At 42.1% G+C, this 9,544-nt stretch overlaps 1 protein-coding gene across 8 annotated transcripts in view; it reads left to right on the top strand.

Moving 5' to 3' along the window:
- The first annotated feature begins 578 nt into the window (after positions 1–578).
- KLF12 (KLF transcription factor 12) overlaps positions 579–9,544 on the top strand; it is a 617,863-nt gene continuing 608,897 nt past the window's right edge. For 4 of the 8 annotated variants that reach the window (XM_081551692.1, XM_081551690.1, XM_081551688.1 and 1 more), the window contains exon 1: positions 579–904. The gene's annotated coding sequence lies outside the window, so the exon portion shown is untranslated. Of the gene's footprint in view, positions 905–1,071; positions 1,166–9,544 lie in introns of those variants that run through there. The other 4 variants (XM_081551693.1, XM_081551691.1, XM_081551689.1 and 1 more) reach the window with 1 other exon arrangement.

Genomic DNA, 9,544 nt, shown 5'->3' with positions numbered 1-9,544 from the left:
GCCTCCTCCCCGCACGTTTCCACTCGGGCGGGGGGGTGGGCCGAGCGGGCTCCGCGCTTTATTTGTCTCCGAATTCCCTTCCTAAGACAGCCTAGCGCGCTCTGGCACAAAAGAGGGGACTTTCTGGCGGCTCCGCGCGAGTCCGCTCCCGAGGAGTTGAAATCGGGGGTTCCTCCCGCCGGCCCCCCGCGCCTCCCGAGGCGGCGGTGGCCATGTGTGGCTTATTTTGGGGGCCGCAGCAAGGTGGTGCAGGTGATCGCGAAGCGCGGCCGAGGCCGGGGGGCGGGGGCAGGGGTGGGGCGGGGTGGGGCGGGGTGGAGGCTCCGCGGACCCACCCCGCAAGCCGGCGGCCCGGGCGGCGAGGCGAGGGCCGGGCAGTGGGTGTTGCCTTCTACCTCTGCGAGCGGGGAGGGGTTAGTTTCCCACAGGGGATTTCAACCATCACACTCAGAGCCCGCCTCCTAATCCTCGGGCGGAGCGGCTCGGGGGCCCCGTTTTATGGCAATAAAGCGACTTAGCGCCTGCTGAGCGAGCCCCTCCCCGCCGCCGCCCCCGCCCTCGGCCCCACCCCGGGGCTTGCCCGCAGCGGCGGGGCTTTGTTTCTGGGGAGGAGGACCCGGAGCTCTTTTGTTTGGGGGTTTGGTGTTTTCACCACCCGCCCCCCAACTCACCCCACCCCGCCCCACCCCACCCCACCCTACCCCACCCCACCCCCCCCGCGCCTCTCGGGTTTCCTGAGCTGCGGGCTGCAAGGGAGGAGAAGCGGCGTCTTGCAACCCCCTCGGCTGGGCCCCGGGGTAATTCGATGCGGGCCTGGCGAGGCTCCCCGCGCTAGACCCGGGCTCGCGTCTCGGCAGCCTCCACCCACCGGCCCACCCTACATTTAGCGCATCATGTGATCCGGGTAAGTCATTTGCAAGTACAACAGTTCCCTGGGTTGCCCCCCATTCATTTCCTGAGAACTGCAGAGAGCAGCTGAGAGGCTCTGCCCGTGCGTGTGCGAGTGTGCGTGTGAGTGTGCGCGGGTGACGCCGTGTGTGTGTATGTGTGCGAGCGTGAGTGTGTGCGCGCGCGCGTGTGAGAGCGAGAGAAAGGGAGAGAGAGAGAGGGGGACTCTGGGTGAGGGAAAGAAAACAGTTTCTCCTGCTCTGCAGCTTCTGTTCAGGTCTGTGCCGATTCCGTTTCTTATCAAAATAAACAACCCCCTCCTCTGTTTTTTTTTTTTTTTTTCTGGTGCCATCCCAGATCAGACCGTAGTCTCTTAACGTGTTTTATTTTTCTTCTGTCATCTGCTCAAGTTAAATCATTTTGGTTGGTCTGTGTTCTTAAAGGGGGAAAGTGTTGGGAAGCGGGGCGGCGTGGGGGCGAGAGGGAGGGCGACGCTTTTGCAAAGCAAGTAGCGTCGGTTGGATGCGTGGAGAAGAAAGGAGGTTTTTCCTCCCCCCCACCCCATTTTTTTTTTTAAAGAACTTATTAAGTAGCGTGAATTAAGCAGTATTTTTCTATCCCTAGTGGAATTGTTGTTTGCAGTGTTTGCCTGACAGTTGCCAATGATGGGAAATAAAATACCAGGACTGAATTGGGGGTAGGGGGGGGCTTGTGGAAGTAGTTTGCCCCCAGGAACAGAGCGAGTTGGGTGAAGAGCTGCCCCACCGGGCCGTGTGGGCTGTGGGTGTGCATTGGAGAGAGCGGAGGGGAAGGGGTTAAACCGGAGATGACACTGCTGGCATGAATAGTGGTCCTGGTGCCACATTCATTATTGTCTCTGGTCGTAATGATGTGTAACTGTCACTTGCTACAGTGCTTGGTCCGTGGAAGTAGCCGGGGGGCTGACCCGAGTCTGTTATTTTCAATTACGGGGGACCTGGCCGGAGTTGACAAGGGGCAACTTTGCAGGGCCACCCGGGCGGGAAGCCCGCGGAGCCGGCCTGGGAGCCACTTCTTGCCTTTAGAGGAGGACTCGTACTTGACCTCCGCGACATTAGTTGGTGTTCGCGTTAGATGCTCCCCTACGGGGAGAGTCAGTCCTGCTTTTCTTGGGCAGAGAACTGCCTATTAGAACTTTGAAAACTTTTATCTTTGGGGAAAAGGGTGGGGTGCACTCAACAGTTCAGTTTCGAAGTGCATTTGAGGCAAAAGCTTGGCAAAAGTACCAATTCCTTTGTTACATGCCCTGCAGCTTCCCAACCCCCTTCACCCTGCGCTTCGAGTTTTGCATACTTTAATAGTAATAGCCTTAATTCAGCTGGTAAAAGCTGACTGTGTTGAGTTAAAGAGTATTAGTACAACGGAATGTGTAATCTGGATAAACAGTTTGCGTGGTTAATATTGTCAGCTCTCTAATTTAACTGTACAGATGGTTTAAGTGTCGCGCTGTATGGATTGTTTTAAGCAATTCCACCGGCTAATAGAATCCTCAGCAGAGCCCTCGGATGTTTTGCTTTAAATCAGCTTTAAAATTCTCTCAGTTTCCCTGTAACACCAGGGAGAGGAGCAGCTCTATTTACATTTAGTGCCTCTGCATCTAGTGGCTTCGGGAGACATCTGCCAATCAACGGACGTCATTCTGCAAATCCACCTAGACGCCTCCATGCCCTCTTCCTACTGGAGGATGGAGTTGTTTAGCTAAGTAAATGCATTGAAATGAATTTGGTGGTTTTTAACGGGCAGCAGCTTGTGATGGGGGAATAGGAGTGGTCGCTTCGAAGGCTGGGTGTATTCCTTCTTCTAAGAAAGGCTTTTTGAAATTGGCATTCAGCAAAAACAGTGACCCCTCACCTAAAAAATAAAATAGGCTGGCAGTGCTATTTGTAAACCTCATTCAGATGTTGTTTACATTTTTAAAAACCACATAGAAATGGGTTATGATAAAGGGGTATACTTTTAGGCTAGAAAATGTTTAACTTGAGCAGCTTAGAAATGAGATGTTGAAGGACAAACATTCGGTTGCATAAGTTGTATCTTTATGGCTGCAGCTTGGTCAGTTGGAGTAGGTTAAACTCCTCTGAGTTTGAGAGAGAGGGTTTTGAGCATAACAGAATTGACAGGAATCTGTAATGTAATTAGGAAAGGGGTTTATTATTTTACCTTATAATTCATAACTACTATGAAATATACTGAAGCTGGTAAAAGTTGGGATGGTTTCACAGAATGTTGCAATAATTTATGCCCTAAAACTGGATTACCGCTGTGGGAGATGAAGCATCCTTGAGGGGTTTCTGTGTATTTTTGAAGTCTTTAAGTTATTTATCTGTTAGTTAGTAGTGCATATTCAAAAGAAACTTCTGTCAGCTAAAACTTTATTTTGGAATGCTTTGAATGACTACTTACTGAATGAAAATGGTTGTGCTAATGGGCCCTTTAATATACATATTTTTTCTCCTGAAAATTCCTTTGCCACAGCTGAATGTCCTTTTGGAGAAAATTGGTCCTGGTATAGCATTTGAGACCTTGACCTTAGCAACTCTTGGCTGGCGCTTGTTTACTACAGCTGCAGCCTATGTGTGTACAGAAAGGGAGGGACTGCAAACACTGAAGCGCTCTTTCCCCAGGCCGAGGGAAAAACAAATCAGGATGCTTGACAGTCTTTCCAAAGAGCACCCATCAGGCATGTAATAGTGTTAGTGTTCTGGTCATTTAAAAAAAATATATGTTCCTAGGGAATTACTTCCCAGCCTCCTGGGAAAGGTAAACATGCTCTTCGGCAGACTCGGAGTGGGTCTTAGATGTCATATCCTGAAGCAGGCTGCTATCAACGTAATGAAATAATTTAGTGTTAAATGCAGGTGTGTTTTCTAAGATGACATAAGGAGTTGGGCCTCTAGGCCTGTATGAGAGCATTTTGAACTCAGGCCCATGTTGGTTAATCTGGAGTGTTGAGTATCTGGGACAGTGAAGTGATATTGCTAGCTAGATGAGCATATAAACATCTTGGACATTTTCATGGTGGTGCAACATGGAATGTGTGGAATTTCATGTTTATGCAAATTAATATGAGGTTAATCACATTAAATTGGGGGTGTCAAATGGTTTCTTTATATCGTGAGAGTAACGATTATCTTAGTGTCAACTTCATAAATCTAGCAGTAGATGATGTGTGTATTAATGCAAAATAGTTTGTATTCCACTAGAAATGGCACAAACTTATTTGAAAAGTTATTCTTTCTTTGAATAAGTTTTTCTTACTTGTACTTCCATGTTGGTTAATGAACACGAGCTAAATATTCCAAAAGAGTTTTGTTCAGAATTGACACCATGATTATCTTTTTTTTTTTTAGAACACAACTTTCATTTTTGTAAATAATTCCTAAAATGGGTTGCTGTGGCTTACCTTTATCGTTTACATTTTGAAAACCCCATAGGGTACTGTAGTGGAAATATCTGTATTTTTGCCCAGTGTTCATTTATTTTCCATTTTAAAATTTATGTTTATTTTTTCAGCCTACAAATTACGTGCACCTTTCCGTCTTAAGGATGGACAAAATGTAAGGGTAAAAATATTAGGATTAAGTCACTGGCAGCACCCTATAACCACGGCCTTAACTCATCTACCACAACCAGGGCTCTCAAAATCAAAAGGCAAGTAAACAGATGGGCCTTCTCCTGTGCCCAGAAGGGCAGTAGCCTTAGGCTCTGTGAGACCTGCTTGGTTTCTAGGTCCCAAGCCCTTCCAGGGAACTGTCTGACTTAGCTGGCCAGAATTCATTGTCAGGGCCTAGACCGGCCACACCCCATCTGATGTCAGCTTTTGAGTTTTTGCCGTAGGGAACACATGCTGTGGATTAAATGGTTACTTTCTCTATATATTCTCAGTAATTATGTTACAAAAGGATTTTTCGGTTTAGGGTGTTTATTGTCATAAAAGTGGCTACTCCAGTAGTCCTATTGCCCCATAAAAATTTGTTTTGGTCTGTCAGTAGATTACAGGATACTCACTCAGAATTCTCAGAGATGGCCTTTCTTCCTGTCTTTTTTTTTTTTCTTTTTAACTCAAAGTCATACTTTTCTTCTGTGGCTCATTTGATGGTGTATATTTTTGAATATTTATTAAAATATTGGGGCTGGTCCAAACAGCATTGCTGTTTAGGTACAGATGCAGCAGTAGAAAGCCCTTGCTGCTTTATTGCTAGAAGATGAAAAAATTATGGAGCTTTGAGAGAGTTTTCCCACCCCCATCAGAGGCCATAGAAGCTGCCACTATTACAATTTGCTGCCCTTCACAGCCAGAAATTGTGTTTTATGTGCTCCATTCACCATGCTTAACAGGATATATATGGTTTTTCACAATAATTGCTGGCATGATGTTTATATATGTACTATATATATAAATATAGTCTATTTTAGGTACGTACATATGTATATATATGTATATACATAGTATTTATATTTATGAATGTGAGTTTCTATATTCTCTAGTTATATTGGTATATACCCATACATAAACTGTATATATTATGACCATGAATTATGGTAAAAAGCCCCCTTCCCACTTGTATATATAAAAAAAAGAAAAACAGGCAAAGTTTGTTTTTTTTTCAAATTCTATGTTGGGGGATACTACTCTTGCTTAAGTTTAACAAGCCAACTTATAACAAAACATGAAAACAACCCTGCCCCAAAGACAACAAAGCAGCTGACCTAAATGACAAGGCAGGTAAATGATTGTAAAACATCAGATAAATAACTGTAAAGGAAACCTTCATTCATTTCAGAATTGGGTGTCTGCTCAGATTATACATCCTGGAATCAGGACTGATGTAAGTGGCAGAGATACTGCAGCTTGAGTGTTGCTCTCTCAGTTACTAACTCTGGATGACCTTGATTAAATTTTTTAACTCTTTCGAGTCTGTAGAATGGGAAAAACAGCATGCAAGTTTACAGGGTGGTGGTGAGGGTAGGACGAAATAGTGTAGGTAAATGTCACTTTGTAAACCTAAGGAACTGTGTGACAAGTGATTCGACAGAAAAATCTCTTCCTCCCCAGCCCCCATCCCCTGCCCTACAAGGGATGAACTTTCCAGTCCCTCAAAGTGAGCATATAAATTACACTTATGGAGAAGGAATTTCCGAGTGTGGGTAGAAAACTTCTGGCAGTCAAAGGTCATGAATTCCATTCCTGTCTCACCAGAGATTTGCTCTATGACCTTGAGAAAGTCACTCTTAAAGTTTCTATGTGGCTGATATAAAAGTTACTGACTGTTAATATTTATATAATGCAGGTGAAGCATCTGAGCTTTTTCAAAGGAAAATACATGAAAATAGTTCGTGATCGTTTATAAAAAGTAGAAAATAAAGATCAACAAGGATTATTTAGAGATTATAAACCTCCGGGCTACTTCTTCAGTGAGTGAACTGAAACCTCTATCAACTGGTCATTAAAAATGCCCTTAATTTTTTTTTTTAAATGGAATCATTAAATTTGTGCTGTTGTACTATAATTGAGAACCATCTATTGAACTGCAAATCCCCAGTTAAGCCAGGATTCTGTTGATTAAGCTATGTCTGATTTATGGTTGAGTCTCTTGGTTAGACTCAAACAGTGTTGCAATACAGCATGTGCACAATAAAGAAAGGTAGTGATGGGGATCTTAAATGGGTATTTGAAAATATACTGCCACACATTTTTTTTTTTTTATATGCACACATTTTTCTGCCATGTGCATTTTTTTTTTAAACACACCTTTTGGAGAAAATTAAGAGCAATAATAATTCACATAGTTTTTCACCTGCTACATTTTCTCTAATTAAGAAACACAAGTTTTTTCACACTCTTTGCTCTTAGAAACAGACTCAAAAGTAGCTCATCAATATAACTCTTTCCATGTCACACATACACCTTGCCCACCTCCTGTTCACGTTACAGCTATCATTGCAAACATCACTTTCTGTGGGACTCTTATTTATCATCCCTTGCTTGTAGAATACACTGGGTTCCAGGCTGCAATCTCTGGCTCCGTAGCATACGATATTCCTTCTGGGGTAATTGCTCGTTGATTTGTCTTGTCCCTTCCCAATAATAAGCCCCTTGAGAGCAGGAAATGAATCTTCTTCATAGTTACTTTCCTGGCTTCTAACATAGTGACTGATCATATAGTGCTAAAGTACTTACTGAAGGAACAAATTGAGAACTGTCCATATGACTATCCTTTTAGTAACTAAGTGCCAAATAGCATGGTCATTTCCTATCTATACCTTTTCATTTCTGGTAAATATATTCACCTCTGTTCACCATTCCACAGTTCACTGCATTTTTCTGAACTTTTTTTCTCCTTGTAGTGGAGTTAACTAATGCTGGATTTAAAACCTCAAGCAGCCCAGTTTTTAGGCATCTAGCTGGGCAGCTTGGTTCTCCAAGTCTTAGTTTACTCATTGATAAAGAAAATCAAAAAATAAGAATATATGATATCAACATTGCGGAATGTTTTTGAGGGTCAAAATTGTGGTAATGCCTGCAAAGCCTCCAATATGTAGAACCTTGCACATATTTTGTTGTAGTTCAGTCACTAAGTCATGTCTGACTCTTTGTAGCCTTGTCTGTGGACTACAGCATGCCAGGCTTCCCTGTCCTTCACTATCTCCTGGAGTTTACTCAGACTCATGTCCAGTGAGTCAGTGATGCCATCCAACCGTCTCATCCTCTGTCTCCCCTTCTCCTCCTGCCCTCAGTTTTTCCCTGCATCAGGATCTTTTTTCCAATGAGTTGGCTCTTCTCATCAGGTTGCCAAAGTATAGGAGCTTCAGCATCAGTCCTTCCAGTGAATATTCAGTGTTGATTTCTTTGAGGATTGACTGGGTTGATCTCCTTGCTGTCCAAGGATGTCAGGAGTCTTCTCCAGCTGCAGTTCGAAGTCATCAGTTCTTTGGCTTATTTAGTGGTCAGTAAATATTAGTCTGCTCAAAAGGTACCAACTTCCAATTATAAGATAAATAGTTCTAGGGATGTAACATGCAAGATATTAAATATAATCAGCACTGATGTATGTTATATACGAAAGTTGTTAAGAGTAAATCCTGAGTTCTTACCACATCACATAAAATTTTCTTATGGCTTTGTATTTATATGAAATGTGGGATGTTTACTAAATTTACTGTGGTAATCATTTTATGATACATGTTATACTTTAAACTTCTACAATGTTATATATCAATTATATCTCAATAAAACTGAAAGAAAAAAAACTTTAATCTCTTCCAGTATATCGATCCCTCTCTTAAAAGCAGCTGTTGCCAAAATAACTACTCTGTATTGTGCAACTGCTATAATACAGAAATTAGGCACTGTGCTTTTCCAGTTTTAGGTTACTTAATATGTACTTTTTAGTAACCTGGCATGTATAGTTGACTTCCAAATAATTGCCACTTTGAATACTATACGTGGAGACCCCTAAAGCCCTTTTGTACAGTGGATTTTGACTTAGGAACATCAGTTCATGGAGGCATTTTTTCGCTCTTGTAAGACGGGGCTGTCTGCCAAGTAGTAGTCTGCCCCCTCCTGCCAGCCATGATTTTGCTGTTTGTGATAATAATTTCAAAAACTATTTGAGAATGTTGCTGGTCTTTGCCTTTCATTAACAAACTGAGTAGAAAGTATGGAAAGTGAAATTCCTGCCTCTGGTTGTAAGAAGACTGAACCAAGTGTTCAGTCGCTATGACTGTCCTTTCAGTAGCTAAGTGTCAGATGTCATGGTCATTTCTTATCTGTGCCTTTTCATCTCTAATAAATACATTCACTTCTGTTGACCATTTCACAATTCACTATATTTTCCTGAATTTTTTTTTTCTCCTTATGAAAAGAAGCCCAGTTGAGACAAAGAAATCATTAGGTGTGCTGAAAATTGGTGAATCTTTATTGAAAATGTTTAATGGAGGTAAGCTAATAAATTGTAAAAATACAAGATGACAGAACATACAAAATGCTATGCATCTGTTTTTCATAATACTGTAAAAGATTGTGTATAATTACAGATTTTGTAATATTCCTTTGAGAAAGGGTGTCCTTTAAAATGTCAGGCTAAACCCTTAACTTATACATATTTGAGTTTTGTACAAGTTTGTAGGAGTGCATTTATATTAGAAACATGAGATTCCTTCCTTTATTTATTAAATATTAATTAAGTATGTATGCATGATATTATGGTTTCTGTTTTATAGATGTGGAAACTGATATTCTGAGTCATGTCTTCATTGGCAATAGCCAGTTAGCTTTAAAGCAGAGATTTGAAGACTGAAAAACCTTTGAACTATCCTCTGTGTTACCCTATCTCCGTTCAGCATTAAATATGCTATTCCAGTTAGTCTTACTGTAGAGAATTAGAGCACAAAAATGGGAGTCTTAGACAAATAGATGTTGTCTTTAGAGGCCCATTTTATTTTACTTGTAGATTAAGTTGATGTACTTTTACTAGGATACATTTACTAGAATATTTACTTCAGTGTAGAAGCCAATTCTGTGTTTGCTGATGTATGTACTAAAACAAATTGAGACAATCCAAAGAAATTATTTTAGAAGGCAACTCTACAGAATGTTCCATAATGTTAATAGTAG

Source organism: Giraffa tippelskirchi, chromosome 12, assembly GCF_054371585.1.
Source record: "Giraffa tippelskirchi isolate mGirTip1 chromosome 12, T2T-mGirTip1v1.2.pri, whole genome shotgun sequence".
Taxonomy (NCBI): Eukaryota; Metazoa; Chordata; class Mammalia; order Artiodactyla; family Giraffidae; genus Giraffa; species Giraffa tippelskirchi.
This window is presented reverse-complemented; position numbering and strand designations above follow the sequence as displayed.